The sequence below is a fragment of the Lepisma saccharinum genome, chromosome 24, assembly GCF_977018435.1.
Source record: "Lepisma saccharinum chromosome 24, izLepSacc3.1, whole genome shotgun sequence".
Classification (NCBI taxonomy): Eukaryota; Metazoa; Arthropoda; class Insecta; order Zygentoma; family Lepismatidae; genus Lepisma; species Lepisma saccharinum.
Window position 1 is genome coordinate 35,593,985 of NC_139252.1, and position 18,188 is coordinate 35,612,172.

At 38.6% G+C, this 18,188-nt stretch overlaps 1 protein-coding gene and 1 non-coding gene across 3 annotated transcripts in view; both read left to right on the forward strand.

Moving 5' to 3' along the window:
• LOC145978018 (uncharacterized) overlaps positions 1 to 18,188 on the forward strand; it is a 97,435-nt gene that overhangs the window by 49,930 nt on the left and 29,317 nt on the right. The gene's annotated exons all lie outside the window — the stretch shown is intronic.
• On the forward strand, positions 13,566 to 13,638 carry TRNAR-ACG (transfer RNA arginine (anticodon ACG)). Its single transcript has one exon. It is a non-coding gene; the product is annotated as a tRNA-Arg (tRNA).

The window sequence follows — 18,188 nt, forward strand, 5'->3', positions numbered from 1 at the left end:
CTGAGTACAGTGGAGTTCGGAAAGTTCTTCACTGCAAAATACCCATGATCTTTCAGTTTGATTGACCAAGAAAAGAAACCCATCGCCAATTCTTAAATTAGATGTGCGTTTATAATCAAACTTCTCGTTGAAAATAAAAATAGATTGGTTAAATTCGTACCTGTAATCAGAATCACTCATGCTTAAATCTTCATAGACTACTATAAAATCGTTTGTTTGGAAGTGTATCTGTACAACGTGGTCAACTGCTCTACAAAACGGATCATGTGGTGAAGGACATTTCAGTTGTTGCAGCTTGCTTTCTGCTGTCATCAGTGGGTAGACATTTCAAACAATAATCAGCAATTTGAATAGCAGGTTTTATCCTGTTTTCCCAATCTTGATTTTCCTGCATAGAAAAGGAGAAATTGCTGAATAAAACATTTAATTAAAAAATAATAAAAAATAGGACAAATCGAAAAAATAATATTGTTATGCCCAATGATTTTAAAACTTGCGAAACAGAGGAGTTAAATGACAAATTTTATAATGTTCATAATGTTATGAGAAATTGCAGTACCAGGAAGTGGTTTCCCATGACCCTATTGAAACCAAATATTTAATATTATTGTCCATGACGAAGAGAATTTACCTCAGGATATATGTATGGAGTGGAGGATGCCAATGTCATATTTTGACACGTACTTACCGATAACATTGATATTGGTTTAGTTGTTAACAAATGCACTGAGGAAGGAAGAGAGGGAGAAATAAAGAAAGAGAAAGAGAGAGAGGGGGGAAGAGAAAAAAAAGAATACTCACTCTTTCTTTCTTCATTCTCCCTCTTTTTCTTTCATTGGTTTCCTTCTTGAGAGAGAGAGAGAGAGAGAGCATGTAGATCTATACATTTAATATATTAACAGCTTTCAATGGCTATCGATATTTCAGGGCCTGAAAATGTTGGACGTTGTATTACGTTCCATGTTTTGTGCAGGTGGTCAAAATAATATCTGTCGAAGTAAGTTAATAGTAAAAATTCATGATGCCTTTCTATGATGAAATTCAGCATCATCCTAAGGCAAATGCAATTTGAAGAGTCATAATTTGAGCTCCCCACTTACTACAGTATTTAACGAATAATTATATTATCAAGCCATGGACACATAATAACTACCCAGTCACACCTGCAGATGCATCTGAGGGGAAATAATATTGTTCTTTCTACACGCAGTAATTTCCAGAGATTGGTTCCAGAGATTGGTTTTGTGAACTATTGCAGAAACTCACTGCAACGTATATTTGCATTTGGCAAAATTCAACATCATCCTCTGTCCAAGAAATGACAAGGGAAAGAAGTTTATCCTGACATTTTGACTGTGCATGCACTCCTATACTTACTGTGTACGAAAGTGAACACGCTATCAGCATTACAGATATGAATGTACAATCTTCATTTAAAGATTACCCCTGACTCACTTACCACAAGCTGGGGGATACGCAAGTGCAGTTTATTAGTCCTTTACATATGTGCCATCCAGAGACACCCACTCCTCCCATCGTTTTATGCAGCTGTGCCCTCTTATAGAACTCAGCAGGTTGGGACTAAATCGAGGACAGTGCCTCATTAATTAGTGTCTTATCATCTTGGAAGTGTCTGCCTTTCAAAAATTACTAAATGGAGTGAAAGAGAGGGAAGTCAGAGAGTGGAAGTCAAGAGAATATGGTGGATGGGATAGAATTTCATAGCCACAAAATTTAGGCGGGATTCGTACTGTGAGTATGAGCACTGTCTTGCAACAGACGGACACCTTCGTAAAGAATACCATGCCTTTCATTTCACCAGGAATGAGACCTAGTCCGTTTCGGTTATTGTGGACCCTTTTACAAACAAACCTGTCAGGACCTCCCTTCTGGTCCCAAAAGACTTTGAGCATCACCTTATAAGCATAGGGCTGGGCACGTGCCTTTGCCTTTTTGGAGGTGTGACAATTACCATAAAGTAAATCAATCACTTAGTGTTCTAAGACCTATTGCATGCAGGCCTTTGATAAAGAGAATAAGTTAGTTGCTTTATAGACTATATACCTGTAGGGAAGATAAACAGTCTTGCGCCATTGCAAATGTGATACCAAAAAGAGATTCCTAAATCACTTAACGTACCGGGTGTCCGAGAAGTCTTTCCGTGATTACAAACTTTATTCATATCCGCTATATGCAAGGTAGAGATGTGAAAGTGGTGCCAAAATGTTGGAAAACTAACCAAGTTTACTTGTTGCAGGTTTGAGTAACGTGGCTGTAGTGTAGCAGTGTCAGTGCCCAGAAAACCGGAAATGTTCACAAAACAGGAAAAAACTCAGCATGTCCTCTGATTTCACGAGACCCGTCACCAATAACAGTGCAGAGGAACTTTCAAATGTACAGAATTCTTTCGTCTAGAATATCTGCCATCAGTAAGTTGGTATTTAAAAAATGGAATTTATCTTCATTCCCAAATCCTGTCAAGTCCAAGAAACATCGTATGGAAAGATGCCACCCGATGTCAAGAGCATTAATTCCGGATTCCTTGGCACTGACACTGCTACACTACAGCCACATTACTGAAACCTGCAACAAATAAACTTGGTTGGTTTTCCAACATTTTGGCACCATTTTCACATCTCTACATTGCATATAGCGGATATGAATAAAGTTTGTAATCAGGGAAAGACTTCTGGGACACCCGGTATTATATAGTGGATGGAATAGTAAGATCTCCTGATGCTTGTAAGAACTGAATTCATTCCTCGACCCCTCCTCCCCCCCCCCTTCATCATGCATGAATTATACCAGGCCTGCGCAATACATCTCAATTGTCAATTGTAAAAATCCCTCTTCTATTCTCGTTTGTATCTTAGGACGAGCAAGGTCACGTTGCCAGAAACTTACGGAAGAAATACACTGAATTCGCACACAATCACATATACCCACACACACATACTCAAATTGAAGAAGCACCCATATTGCGCACGTTCTCAATGGCACTACGGTTAATGGAAGACTGTCGACACGGGGCAAAATGTTTAAGAGCAACGCAAGGAATTTCCCATACTAAAGTTAGGAGGAAAGTACAACTTTTAAGTCATTCAAATTTGTTAAATAATGTTTGTGTGTTTTCCAAATGTACTCTCACCCAGCTCTCTGCTCTCTCTTCGCCACAAATACAAAAGTTCGTATCCTTAATTAAACATGCCTTTTATATTTGTATACAGGGTGTTTCCGGGCTGATGACACAAACTTTCAGGGATGATGGAGAAGGGCACATATTTCAATTTGAGATAAAGAACCCTGGTCCGGAAACGACTTAATAGAAAGTTATAAGCGAAAATCGGTGTATGAAGATACAATAATTTTATTACCTGCACAAGTTTCACAAGCTGTTCCGTGGCCAGCTCGGTCACCCGATCTGACCCACTTGATTTCTTCTTGTGGGGTTATGTGAAAAGTCTTGTGTACAAGACACCTGTCGAGACTGAAGAGGATCTCCTGGCAAGAATTCTCGTTGCCTGTGACATTGTTCGAAAGACCACGGGGTTGTTCCAACGGGTACGCCAGAACTATGTGCAACGATGTCATGCCTGCAGCGAAGCTGGGGGATGGCACTTTAAACAGCTGTTGTGAATGTAGCAGATTGTGCAACTTGTGCAGGTAATAAACGTATTAAATCTTCATACACCGATGTTCGCTTATAACTTTGGACTAAGTCGTTTCCGGACCAGGGTTCCTTATCTCAAATTGATACATGTGCCCTTCTACATCATCCCTGAAGGTTTGTATGATCAGCCCGGAAACACCCTGTATTTCGTATTTTATGTCGCTTTTCATTCCCATTTGGCGAATCGCGAGGGTGACAAAGAATGCTGAGTAAATGAAGTTGATGGATATCTGTACCTAGGCAAGGACTCGAACCCGGAACCACTCAACGCCCTTCGCCACCCGGGCGACTGTACCCTGTCCCATGTAACTCTGGAGCAGGCGAACGAAAACAAATCTCTGCGCAAGTAGTGAAGCAGACGGCTCCACCAATGAACACGCGAGAGAGAACGGGATGGTGACTGCAATTACCAGCCTTCTCAGCAGCGTGTACTGCTTCTTTCAGCCCACTCGATTTCCTCCCCTTCTCTGTCGCTATCCGCGGCCTTGCTCCAGAGATAGTTGAGACAGGGTATACGTTAATATATCGTTGTGTGTAATCCATAATTTATTTCACTATTCATCATTGTTGCAAATTACCCAAGAGGTAAAAAAAACGAGGTAATAACGAAGTTAGGAATCATAATAAGAAACGTATCTTCTGGAATGGATTAGATTATTTTCTTGTAAGGTAAATGCCTCGTTTTAAGGTGTTGGATGCTAAAATAACCCGAAATGCCAGGGAGGTTTCGGACCGAAGCAACAGGCGACAAGCGATAAGCGACAGGTGTCTCTTGAAAAAAACAACCATCAAGAATAAATGCAATTTTTCAAACCGAAAAGCTATCTGCACGAGTCGCTCGAACTGGCTCGTTTTCTCAATACCAGGGTGCGAAATCATTTAAGACTGGTGGGGGTAATCTACAAACCCTCTCCCCCACAAACATACATATAATTTAGACGATAAACATATTTGTAACGTTATTAAAAGTAAAAGAAAATTACTAAATTAAAAATATATTAGTATTATCATTATTAATTCCACATAAATAAAATAATTTGTTACTTTTTACATATATCAGATATTATAACGTAGCAAACTAATTTCCTTACTAGCTGTTTAAGTTAAAGTTGTTAATGAATTATGAAATACTAGTTGAAGTGGTTTTATTATGTTAAGTTCTTATTTAGTTTTTGCTTTATATTAATATAAATCAAATAGATTTCATGGTTATTATTGTCTTGCATTCTTGTTTTAATTTTATTGTGCGTGTTGATGTAGATTTATTAATGATCTCTTGAGAGAGAAATGGCATTGAACACTCACAACTACACTAATTTGTGTGTGTTTCTGATATTATTCTTGTAAAGTATACTTGAAATTAAAAGTAATTGCTTATCTTTTGTTTGTTGGAACAAAAAAACTCTCCCCCCGGATTTTCTTGGTGAGGGGGATTTTTGAGGCCAAGATTGTTGATGGGGGAAATCCCTCCGTCCCCCCAGGATTTCGCACCCTGCTCAATACCGTACATCCTGTCGCATCGGTCTGTTGTTTGTGCATGCACGGTGAATGTTTTTCATTAGACATATCTCCTTTTAGCGATGCTAACTTCTTACATTGCAAATGAAATTTCCGTGTGTATATTAAAAATGACGTAATCTGTGTGCAAGGCGAACCTATCCCTTAAACCTACACGGAAAGCAGTGTTGCACTCTGCTGATAAAAAGGTAAAAAAAACAAAACAGAATGCATGAAATGGTTATTTCCTGATGTCAGTTAGTCATTCTAATGCGTAATTAACTTATTTACAGTTCTCCACGTGAGTTAATATATTTTTCGTGTTGGGCAGTGGCGGCGATTGGGTATCAAAACCGGGGGTAAGGTGCCAAAACTGGGGGGGGGGCAAAGATAATATATTTCCCATTGTAGATAAGGTTTAGCATAGTGCGGGTGCAAAAGTGCCGAAAAACGGGGGGCATTTGCTCCCCTTGCCCCCCCTAATCGCCGCCACTGATATTGGGTGTTGCGTGTGTGTTTCCATATACAGCTCTTTCTCATGTATTTAAACGTTTATCATCTGCATATTGCAACACTGTTGTTTAACTATTAGTTGATAAGTTCACACAAATTTTCGCCTACACGATGTCACGTACACAACGAAGTAAAACGATATAATATCTTTTGTGCGACTAGGTGTGGTTTAACCATTGCATATTTATTTATTATTGCTTGTATTACAGCTCGGCTATGTTCTCTTATAATAATTGAGGCGCTCAGAATAATAACGGCAGATCCCAATCAAAGTTCATTTTGAGAAAAATGACATTTTCTGTTTAATTTCAAAAGTCAGGAGATTTTTAACATTATGACGTAATTTTTATATGTTCTTCTAAATATGGTTTTTCAAGTTTATCTGCAAATTCTTGAACCATTGCGGTTAATAGTTTCACAGATTTTGTGCTGTTACTAGGAAAAAATATACACAAGTGAAAAAATGGATACAAGTTGTATTAATCCAGCTCCATTCCCAGATTTTCACATTCTTCTTCAACATCAACACCATCAGGAACAAGATTTTTATAAAAATCATGATAGACGGGTGGTATATATTTCAATAGTTGCATCAGGTCATTGTATTTAGCATTTTTAATTTTTCTCTTTTCACTGTACTTCTGCTGTAACTTGAACAATGAAACATGTAAAGTTTTACCTCGTTTCCTAAAATTAACTGTTTGATGCACGTCAATGTCAGAATAAGATAAACTAAATTTTACAATATCAGGATTATCATGTTCCACAATAATGGAAGTTGATTGAATGATTGATTTGCTTTACTTCGCTTCTTGTGCCACTTTTGGCTAATCGAAGATGAGGATGAGTAATGATATGATGAATAGACATCACAAACGTTCATGCCCAAGCCAGGATTCGAACCCGTGAACCCTGGCGTCGTAGCACGATGTGCTAACCACTCTGCCACGAGGGCGGTAATGGAAGTAACCTTACGTAAAAGCAGAGGAGCACCATCGACATCTTTTTTCTGATGACAAAGTTTGAACTAATACTGTTTTAACTGTTTCTGCATAATTTCCGTTTGTTCATTACCCATTCACTTGAGTTTTTCACTCGTTTTTTACCTTTTTTCGGAGATTCTGGCATAACAACACAACACACTCAGTCACGGACTCTGCCATGTTGTCTACAACGCCACCGAACTCGTAGCGGACATAAACAAAAGCACATACAGTTGAGATAGGGGAAAATGGGGTAGCCCCGGACATGTTCACACAGTGATGTGCTTCTTGGTAAGAAGATGCAAAATTGTTTTAAAACAAGCCTGAAATGTTTATTTGGAATGTGATCTTTATTGACAAAGCAAAGTTATCGAAAGAAATGCAAAAAGAAGTACATAAACAAATGACAATACAGATCGCTACATTTTACATATTTTCACATATTGGCGGGTACCACCGGACACTTAAGATAATTGAAAAAAAAATCATATTCTACACTTGGAAGGAACAATAAGAACACCTACCCAGGAAGTTTACAGTGATCACATGTGTAATGGATATCAGTTGATTTGATATCGGTGCAGTTGTCATGGGCCCAGCCATCGCAGGATTGACACTGAATCCAGCCTTCATTGAACGTTTCACCGCAAATGATGCATTCAGTTGTGCTATCCTGTTCGTCTGGTCGTATGTCCTCTTTGTTATTGTCACAGGCAAGCTGATCGTGGCCCATTAGTTTCTTGCGTTCTTTCTTTGCTAGTACATGTGTTGAGGTCACCTTTCTTTCAAGTTGCTTCTTATATGGTGAAGATGTTAGTATCTCGCTCACTGCAGTTCTTCTTGTTCGTGACGCTAAACGTCTCTTACGATTTTCTGGTATTGGTGATAACTTTTCAATAATGGAGAGCCCTTTGCTAGTTGATGGACGAGGAGATTCAGGTTCCTCGGTGACATGTAGAGAACGTGTATCCACTGCAGACGACGGAGAAGAAGCAGCCCCCGTTGCCTCCACCGCTGCTGAAGTTGAAGGTTCTGGGTCTTCACAGGTTTGTGGAGTGTAACATCTTTCAACGCGAGTCACGTTTGCGGGCAGGTATTCAATGTCTGTGAATATATTACGGTCGAATGGATATATTCCAGTGCACGAAAATCCATTGAGAGCAATGTCCATGCGACACACCTTACGGTATGTCTGCAACAAGGTGCGCTACATCATAAACGGTTATCTTTACTCCAGCATTCTTGCGCATCCACATCGAACAAGCTTCATTGTATGCTCCTTTAAACGGTTTCATAAAATACCTGTCAAGGGGCTGAGTCTTGTGCGTGGTATGTGGAGGAGTACTGAGCATGTGAATACTGTGATCCCTCGCATATTGGATCACTTTCAAATCCTTATGACTGTAATGTCCGTCAACAAGTAGCAGAACTGGAACGCTATCACACAGTGTCAAGAACTGCTACATTTTGTCCGGTGTTACCCTCCAATTGCCTGTCCGGAGTTACCCGACACGTACCATTCGACAATAACATGCCTCATACTAACACACAGTCAAATATATACTTGCGGTTTCACACACGATTTGTTCAAACCCTAACCAGTACACTGACAACTATTTGTGTTTCATTTACTTACCTTTATAATACCAATGACCTTCCTTAAGTTACTTCGGGACGAACACCGCATACGCAGAAACAGAGAGGCTTGCAGTACGTCCGCTATTCTTCACCGACCAACTCCTACTACTTGCACGTGCAGGGTAGAACAAAGTCCTTTCTTTTTCTGCTGATACAGTATTGCTAGCTCATAGCGCAGTTTCGGAACTCACACTGTCCGATGGTACCCGATGTCCGGGGCTACCCGATTTTACCCTATGTCTTTTTTTTCACTGATAATATTTTCATTTTCCTTACGGACGAATTTTAAAGGTGGAATATGAGAGTTTTGGCATATCCCACTTCTTCTGATACTTCAGCATTTGAAAAGTAGGTGGCAGCAGTATACCGTCATACTTGTATCTCAAAATTCGAGGTCGGTTGGGATATGCCGTTATTATTCTGAGCGCCTTAATTGATTTCATATAAAAATGTTAGCAATCAGTAACTGAAACACATTCACAATAAGAAGTTAAAAACAGAACAGCGAGATGAATATTAACATGTGCAGTATTTTAAATATGTGAATGTAATCATACAAGTCGTATTAATTGAGAAAATTTATTTTCGGTTTATGAATAAATAGATTGATTTATTTATACTTCTTTAAGATATAGTAATATCAGCTTTTTAGTTTATGAATAAATAAGATGATGTATTTATTTTAAGATGCAGTAAAATTATTTTTCTGAGCTGAAAGATTACTTGTAGTCAGTTTTTTAATATTGTTTTGTTTAAATGCTTTTCTAGCTTGTCCATAATAAACAGGTTGAGAATTTATCTTAGTTTTGTATAAATATTGCACTTTTAACATGATCTGTTTTCATACATGAAAGTATAACTATTAAATTTCTTGAATCATCTAAACGCAAATAATAAGTTTATTGTTATAATTAATAAATTTACCATTTTTGTACTTCTGAGATCGTGGTTCAAAAACGGAAAACTTGATGTTATGCTATTTTTAGTGTATCAATATCGTTTCCACAGAAACATGTTTAAGAAACATGAAATATTGGGGATAATAATTCTCTTTGCGAGGAAATGATAAACATTACATTACTAATTGTATTTTCTTTTATTTCAGGTATGTACACATACACTCACACATAAACTAAGAGTTATCAGATGTGAAGAAAAGTACTGTAAGTCCAAATTATTCAAGTTTTCAGTTAAAATAGTTTTTATCAATGTTTTAAAATGTATTTTATGGGCATGAGGAAACCGGACCGAAGTGCGCTGGTGACACATAATGGTACAGGCAGAGCGAGCAAAGGACAATTTTCGCTGGTTCCCACCAACGATGTGGCAACGTCGCCAGAACATGCACAGACCCTCCACCCTCTAAGAGAAAATAGAACGTTTTTACCTCTAGCCTTTCCAACAAATTTTTTTCCGGCCTTGTCTCCGCATAAAGCTGCTCTGGGGCTCACCCAGCTTCAATTCAATGGGTACTTGGGGGCAGCCCTGGTGGGTAAAGGTGGTTGGAGCGTGGTGTTGATAGCATGGTCGACATTGCGAATGTGTGAGGCCCTACCCCGAAATCCCTTAAATGTGCCTTCATGATACGGTGCTATGTGCATGGACCGGCCCCCGTGGCGGAGTGGTTCCCGGGTTCGAATCCTGGCCTGGGCATGGATGTTTGTGAGTGTCCATTAATCAATGTCATCATGTCATCACTCATCCCCATCTTCGCAAATTAGCCAAAAGTGACACAAAATCAATCAATCTTTTTCGAGTATATTACAAAGACGGCATCGCAAAACGAGACATAAATTTGACGTAAACAGAGATCTGGCAACAGTGCAAAAACTGTCAGCTGCCTCATGTTGAGTCCCAGAGTTTAGGTTTTGGGTAGAGACAGTCGGAAGGAAGATATAGAGAAGGGGAAAGAAGCTGGATATGGAGAAGAGAAGAGAAGAATGGAATGAAATGGGAGAGAACTCTAGTAAAGGTAAATCAAGTCTCATACGATACTTAGCTTCGTCTTCAATTCCAGATTGACCTCCGGCTTGAAACTACCAAAATATTTTTTACGTCCTCAGTTCGCGAAGGCAGCAAGAGGCAGGCCCGTACCCAGGGGAGGGGCCATACCCCCCTAGAACCATGAGATATTTAAATGTGAACCTATAAAAAGCTACGAAAATAACATCGACGATTTTGCAAATTTGTAAAAAATTCAATTTTGTTCTTGCATATATGAATGTTATGTAGAAGTCTGTATTCTGTAATCATTGACGCAGGGCTAGCAGACGTCCGAGGGAGGGATTTAGTCGGGACAGTCCATTACTTTCATTTCCTGTCCCGACTTTTTTCGAACCGCAGTCGTGATGCAACAATGTCTCTTATTTTTGTTAACTTACATTTAGACATGTTCTTGATTGTAATAATAATTGCTAATACGCAACATTTAATTTGTAAATATATATTTTTCTAAACATAGAATTATCATGACTTTTCAATGGCGCTGGTGAAAGAAAATTAATTAAAGGAAATTCTAATTCAATCAACCTCACAGCATTTCTGATCTCTTTTGTTCCACATATTCGAATCTGACCCCTCCCCCTTAAATAAATCCTAAGTACGGGACTTAGCAACATACACGAAATAATGATGAAACACGAATGCAAGACTGATATAAGTACCAGGTGGTTATAATTAAAGTGACGGTGTTCAGAGTGGTACAGCACGGGCTGTAATGAGAGTAGCAGTCTGAAACTTCGTAGATATGATAATGAAGCAATGCGCTCGCGAATTATGCAAAAAAAAAAAAAAAAAAATAGTTCCAATTCTCGCCACCAGGGTAAAAATGGCGCTGTAAGCAGTCACAACTTGGTATAGTTACAGGAAAAACACTATAAATCGCAGAAAACAATACTCTTTGTAATAAAATATCGCTACAATTTCACTATTCGAATTACATGAACATTACTAAAGGAAAAAGCAACAAGCGTCACCAACAACAACCAGGGAGCTCACACAATGGTTAGGCAATGTCACCGACTTTGACGTCAGAGTTACGGAAAATTCCACGTTTTGACTGCTTACAGCGCCATTTTTTACCCTGGTGGCGAGAATTGAAACTATTTTTTTTTGCATAATTCGCGAGCGCATTGGTTCATTAGCATATCTACGAAGTTTCAGACTGCTACTCTCATTACAGCCCGTGCTGTACCACTCTGAACACCGTCACTTTAATTATAACCACCTGGTACGAAATCTTATTGAATTATATAAAAATATAACATTAAACATTTCAACTATTTTGTAATATATATATATCTCTCTCTCTTATGTATGTGTGTGTGTGTGTGTAAACACATTTTCGGATTTGGCCCCTCCCTAAAAAAAATCCTGGGTACGGAACTGGCAAGAAGGGTCTCACACGATCCTTAAAAACTTACTCTTAAAGATGGCGACTGCACAAACAAACACGATACACCACTTCACAAGTTTAGATGCTAATAACTGGCAGGGGTGCCCACAAGAGGGTTTCATGTCGCGCCTGCGTCATGGAAACTTTTTTGGGGGGGCAAAATTTTATATCAATTCTATATATCTTCACTAAAAAATGGGGGGGGCGTTTCGTTTGATTGACTTGTTACTGATATTTATTCATGGTTATTATGTAAGTTTTCTTACCTGCCTGTGGGTGATCGTGGCGATAGGGTCGAAATGAAACACCTCCTCTTATGCCTTTAGAATCGGTTTGGAAGTGGGCGGGGACATGCTGTTCACATTAATACAAGGTAATTCAAGCAGAAAAACTTCTAAGAGTAAGGTAGTGAGCCTGAGCAGTTTTGTACGTTTCATGTTAGCAAACGTGAATGTGAGCCTACAGTACCTAAAGTAAACATACACAGTCCGTCCAGTGGGGAAGGTGACTAATGAGAAACGAAAGACAAGATGTTGTGGATTGGTAGTTTACAATAACGTTTATTCAAAATAGACACCTTGTGAGTCAATACATGCACTGAAGCGGTTGTAGAACTTTGTGAAGCAGTCTTGGTACTCCTGTTTTGGAACTGCCTCCAAAATCGCGGTCGAAGCCTTTTGGATGTCTGAGATGGTGTCGAAACGCCTTCCTTTCAACGCCAATTTCAGTTTTGGAAATAGCCAGAAGTCGCATGGAGCTAAATATGGAGAATATGGGGGGGGGGGTGATTGAGCTCCACTATCCCTTTTTGGGCTAAAAACTGGAGTACCAAGCTGCTCTTGTGCACGGGTGCATTCTCGTGCAACAGAGACCATGAGCCCTGTTCCCGATATTCAGGCCAAACTACGAATCCTGGCCAATAGACGATGCAAAATACCCACGTAATACTCAGCGTTCACAGTGCGACCGTCTGGAGTGAATTCCTTGTGGATGATGCCTTTGGAATCGAAGAAAACCGTGAGCAGGGTTTTGATTCGGCTCTTCTGCATGCGCACTTTCTTCGGTTTTGGAGAGCCTGGACCCTGGACCATCACGAAATCTTGCACACCACTTAAACACATTCTTACGGCTCAATGCCTCAATACAGTAAACAGTTTGAATCATTTGAAACGTCTCTGTTGCACTTTACCCAACTTCAAATAGAATTTAATGTTGGCACATTGGTCCGTTTCCGACCGACGTTCAGCAGGTACTGTCAGTCACAAGATCCGTATGCGTCGACAGTCGACGCTAGTGCTTTGCAAATTTGCCGGAAGAAAGTCGAAATGTGTCGCTACGTAGTACATATACTTCTCCATAGATGGCACTGGTGGTTCCGTGGCAAAAAAAATCAGTCACCTTTCCTATATACTGGACGGACTGTGTATATTGCTTAAATATGTAGTATGTATTATATTGTTCCGCAAATTTTGCCTACCAAAATAATTTGAGATTCGGCATAAAGGAGGGCAGGGCGAATGTTCTATCTTTTTGGGGGGGAGTGCGTCATAGGCCTTCGGGGGGGCACCCCTGATAACTGTTGAAGAAAAGGAGAAATAATGTTTTCTCCAACAAAGAATAAAAGCATGCTATTGGCACTGTTGAATAATTCAGCCTCTCTCCCTCTCTCCCTCTCTCTCTCTCCCACATCCCCCCCCCCCAACACACACACACACGAACGCTAGCACTCACTCGCGCGCGCGGAATCCGCACCAGTGAAAGTAAACATGAGGAATTTTATTTCATAGGGCGATCACTTAATTTTAAACATGAGAGGAGGGGGTGCGCATTGCGCTAAAGTTCCGTGCGGGAAGTGTGCTTCCTTGAGCGTGGCCCAGTGGCGCAACGGATAACGCGTCTGACTACGGATCAGAAGATTCCAGGTTCGAATCCTGGCTGGGTCGATGGCTTTTTTTAAAACTCCAAACATGATGTAATAAAAGGGGAACGAAATTATAAACAGAAAAATAGCATGTGAAATAGGCAGGCAAATCTGCTCTTGAAGAGGATCACTAAAGCAGGCTGTGAACATGAACATGTTAATAATTTATTTCGATAATCGAATGAAAGGGTCACCCCACATGCCGCTTGGTTCGTTGATTTGGTGTTATTAAGTCCACTGTTTGCACAGTAAGGCTAATCGGGACTGGACCTACAGTTTAAAGTGGGATCCGAACTAATACATACCTCCACCGGGTATCGAACCTGGTCACATGCCGCCTGGGAACGAGCTAATCAACAGCAACGTTTCACTCTGTAGCGGCATGACAGGCCGTACAAGCCTGCGTTTGACTGGTGGCATCCTCAAGCGACACGTGTCTCTTGTCGCTTCGGTCAGAAATCTCCCTTAACCTAAAGCGAGACTCATAGAAACTTGTGGCTGGAGAAGAAGGGTTGGGTTGCATCTAATTAGTATCGGATTTTGAGTCAAGAGGATCTGACATTACATGTGATTCTGATATCCGGTAAATACCAGGTTTCAGCATAGAAAAAATCTACTATGTATTTTCGGGATAGTCAAAGTAGAGAGAGAAGTATGGAATGCGTTAAAAGATAAAAAAGGCATTTTATGCAAGATTATGCATTTACAGGCACTATAAAAATGCGTTGAATGAAACGAATTTAAAACATTCAAGCCTATGTTTTACTGAAGATGAATAAAACAGAAGCAAAGGGACAAAACCTGCACTCAACTTATTAATATTCGTTTTTTGTAGAGAAACCGTTGATTGGTATCAGTGAATAGCGAAAGCTCAATTTTTCGTGTACTTATGTGAAATACGAAACAGGCAAATTAACTTTCCCGTGTTGGGCGTAGGAAACATGATGTGAATGATTAAATCAGAACACCATTTGAACGTCGAACTTCAAGAGTAATTACAGTGCGCCGAAATTTGAAATAAAGCTCGTGCGATAAACAAGGACGTATTTAGGGGGGCTCCAGGGGTCCGGACCCCCAGAAAGATTTATCAAATACTAAAATTAAGTTATGAAAAATATATTTGTTTAGACGTTGTTATATAATTTCCTCTGAACGTATTGGAAGACAAGGATTATATTGGGATCATAGGGCTCTGAGGGACAGGAAGGATATATTTAGGAGGGGTCCAGGGGTCCGGACCCACCAAAAAACTTACCAAGTACTGAAATTAAGTAATGAAAATATTAGCATTTGTTGCATAATCGATAGTTATTAATTTCCTCTGAACTTTCTTTAATCACAAACTTACTTTTCTTCAACTACATGTGACATCATTTTTGTTATTCGATAAATATTCAATTATTCATCTATTTGACGTTAATTTCAGAGCACTTGTTTTCATGTAAATTATTCCGATCTTAACTAAAGGTAAGCTACGTTATGAATATGCGCTGTATATACCTAATCGTGTAATAATAATATAGCTAATATTAATGTATGTATTTTAATTAGTATTAATTTGATTTAATATAATTATTTTAATTTAAACATTATTATTATTATTATTTCTGAGACACTTGGTTCGGAACCCCCCCTCCCCCCGAAACATATTTCTAGATACGTTCCTGGCGATAAACTAAGTGCACCTCACACTTTCACTCCAAATTACTAAGGTGCACTTTTTAAAGTTTATGTATGTCAGCTGGGAATTACCTCAGCAAACCTTACTTTAATGATTAACTGCTTCACAACTTCCCATCTGTTTCAACCTTTACAATTCAATTTGAGACATTTCCTCCAAAGCTTTGAGGGTTAAGTGGCTCCCAGATCCAAAGAGTTTGTTCTATAATCAATCTCGCATAATCATAATTCTTTCTCATCTTCGCTTGCATTTATTCATTTCAATTTAATCCAAAGTTATTTAATACTTCAGGGTATAATTTCGATTTATCATCCCTCACAAATTTGACATAGTCTTGTAAAATATCTACAGCTTAACCATTAAGTCTTTTACGCAATAATAGTGAAATTTGCGGCAACAAGTTATTACAAAATAGTATAAAGTGTATTCTATAAACGTTAAATGTTATTTTCTATGATCATAACAAAAAAAGTAAATTCCAAATTACATGACATATAGGCAGACTTGGTTGGGGTTTAAGGGGTGACCGACCCTTGGTAAAGACACCAAAATATCTACCTCTCTTCCACGTAGTACACTCTGGACTGTATTTTGACTCGCGAGACTCTAGCGTCTGCACTCACAGCCAATGTAAATCCTCTGTGTGGCTGTTTTGTGTGCTGCCCATTTGTGTCCTATCATTCATTTAATCTTACCAACGTTCCTCACCTGTTATTAGCCAGAGCTGGCAGAAATGTGACGTTTGAATGTTAAATAAACCAACCAGTCAATCAATCAACATAGAACAAATGTACAATTTACTTGGTTTTTGAAATTATTTTCTTGTAGATGAGTACAGATACACCCTCAAATCCCCTCCATAAAATTATTTCATGCTGAGTCTATTAACCTTGTTTATTTTTTTCTTAATCACCTGATTTTGATGCATTTCAGAGAAAATGAATATACTGTTAAAATGTTGGAAGAAATAAAGTATTAAGCAGGGTGCGAAATCCCGGGGGGGATTTCCCCCACCAACAATCTTGTCCTGAAATCCCCCCCCAAAAAAAAACTCTTCCGGGGGAGAGAGTTTTTGTTTTAACAACGAACATAAACAATTAATTTGGGTTTCGAATATACTTGACTGGAATAATATCGATAACATACAAAAAGAACAAAGAACCTCATATCTTACACTGAATCCAGCAATCCCCAGACCACGGAAATTAGACCGACTTATTTCTTCTCCATTTCTCATCGCCTTTCGTTAGCAACAACGAAGTATATAAATATATTAGTAAAACACGTAATGGCACTTATATGTGAATTTTATACAGGAAACTATTATCTTTTTATTATGCCTATTAATTTTTGTCCCTCCTCTCTTAACGCAAATCATTGTTCATAGCCTCAGTATACATCAAAATCTTCAATTTGCAATTACATTTTGAATGAAAGACAGTCGATATTATATATTGTATATTTTATAATATAATTTGATTATTTAATAATTGACACATATATGACATTATATATATATTGAAGCTCAGTTTCCCTCATCAATATATATATATATATATATATATATATATATATATATATATATATATATATATATAGTGTGTGTGTGTGTGTGTGTGTGTGTGTGTGTGTGTGTGTGTGTGTCTGTCTGCTCCTTCTCCCCACCAATCTGCAGTGATTTCGAACCCTCGTATTAAGTACTATCCTTCATTAACAGTATCAAATAGGAAGATGAATACAGACACAATCATCATTATAGCAGAAACAAATGACAGTTATAACTAATATCAGAGCAAAAATGAAAACTTGGCACACAACACAACAATACATGAAAGATCTTGAATGTGTGTGTGAAGAAGTGAACGTATAACGCGCTGCTACTTACTACAGGCCATCTAAAGCATAGGCAGACAGAATTGACAACTTCAGTTATTGGACAGTTCTTGGCATAATTAAGGAATTACAAGTGGAAACGTAAGCTATTGTACGGTGCATAAATATTACCAGGAAAACAATCTCATCATTTTTCTCTTGCATCGTACGTGATGGAATTCTGATGGTGGTTCAGAAGTTAGCCTTTATGTTTCACTTGTTGAATTTCGGATGGCATGAAACCAAATAAATGAAGGTGGTGACGGCCAGTTTACCTGTTAATGTTTTAAAAATTCATTTTTGTATCATTGCTTTACTTTGCGAGCTTGTTGCCTAGCGCCTTCAATTTTTTCTCTCTCGTTTTCATGTGGAGAATTCAGGCATGAAATAAGTAAACCTCTCCTGAGGCAGTTTTTAAATATTTCCCCATTTCCAGAAGTTTTCCCGGTGTATTGTAAAGTTTTGTTTCCTACGCTCAATAGTGTGTTAATATTAAAAATAGTTGTTTTTTTGTCGTCACTACAGTCCATGCTTTTACGTCCGCATTGTCCTTAACCTTAGGGAAATATTATTTCACACTTGAATTGAGCAACATTGAAACAACGAACGGGAAAAGTAGGCAACTAGCTGTAGCTAGCGGAAGAGGCGAGATAGAAAAATATAGGAGACCCGGCCCTCTTGAGAAATTTAAGCCGAAGAGGGGGGAGGGGCACCCAGAAATTTACGAAAAGGGTAATAGACTCATTTTTGTCGGTATCCGGTAAAAAATTTCGCGCTTGTATGTGGATTAAATGTGTAAAATAATAAAGCCTTTTCTGAAGTCGAAGGTGGTTAACCAGTGATTATAAGAAATCACGCTTAGGCCTCAAAAGGAATCCATTCATACATGTTAATCTAATATATGGAATAATCGAATTGACAACTTTATCTTTCACCAGGTTGATCATTGTACTACACTCTAGTTTTAAAATAATTGGGCTTGAGAAAATCAAATCAAATCAAAAATTAAATTTATTACC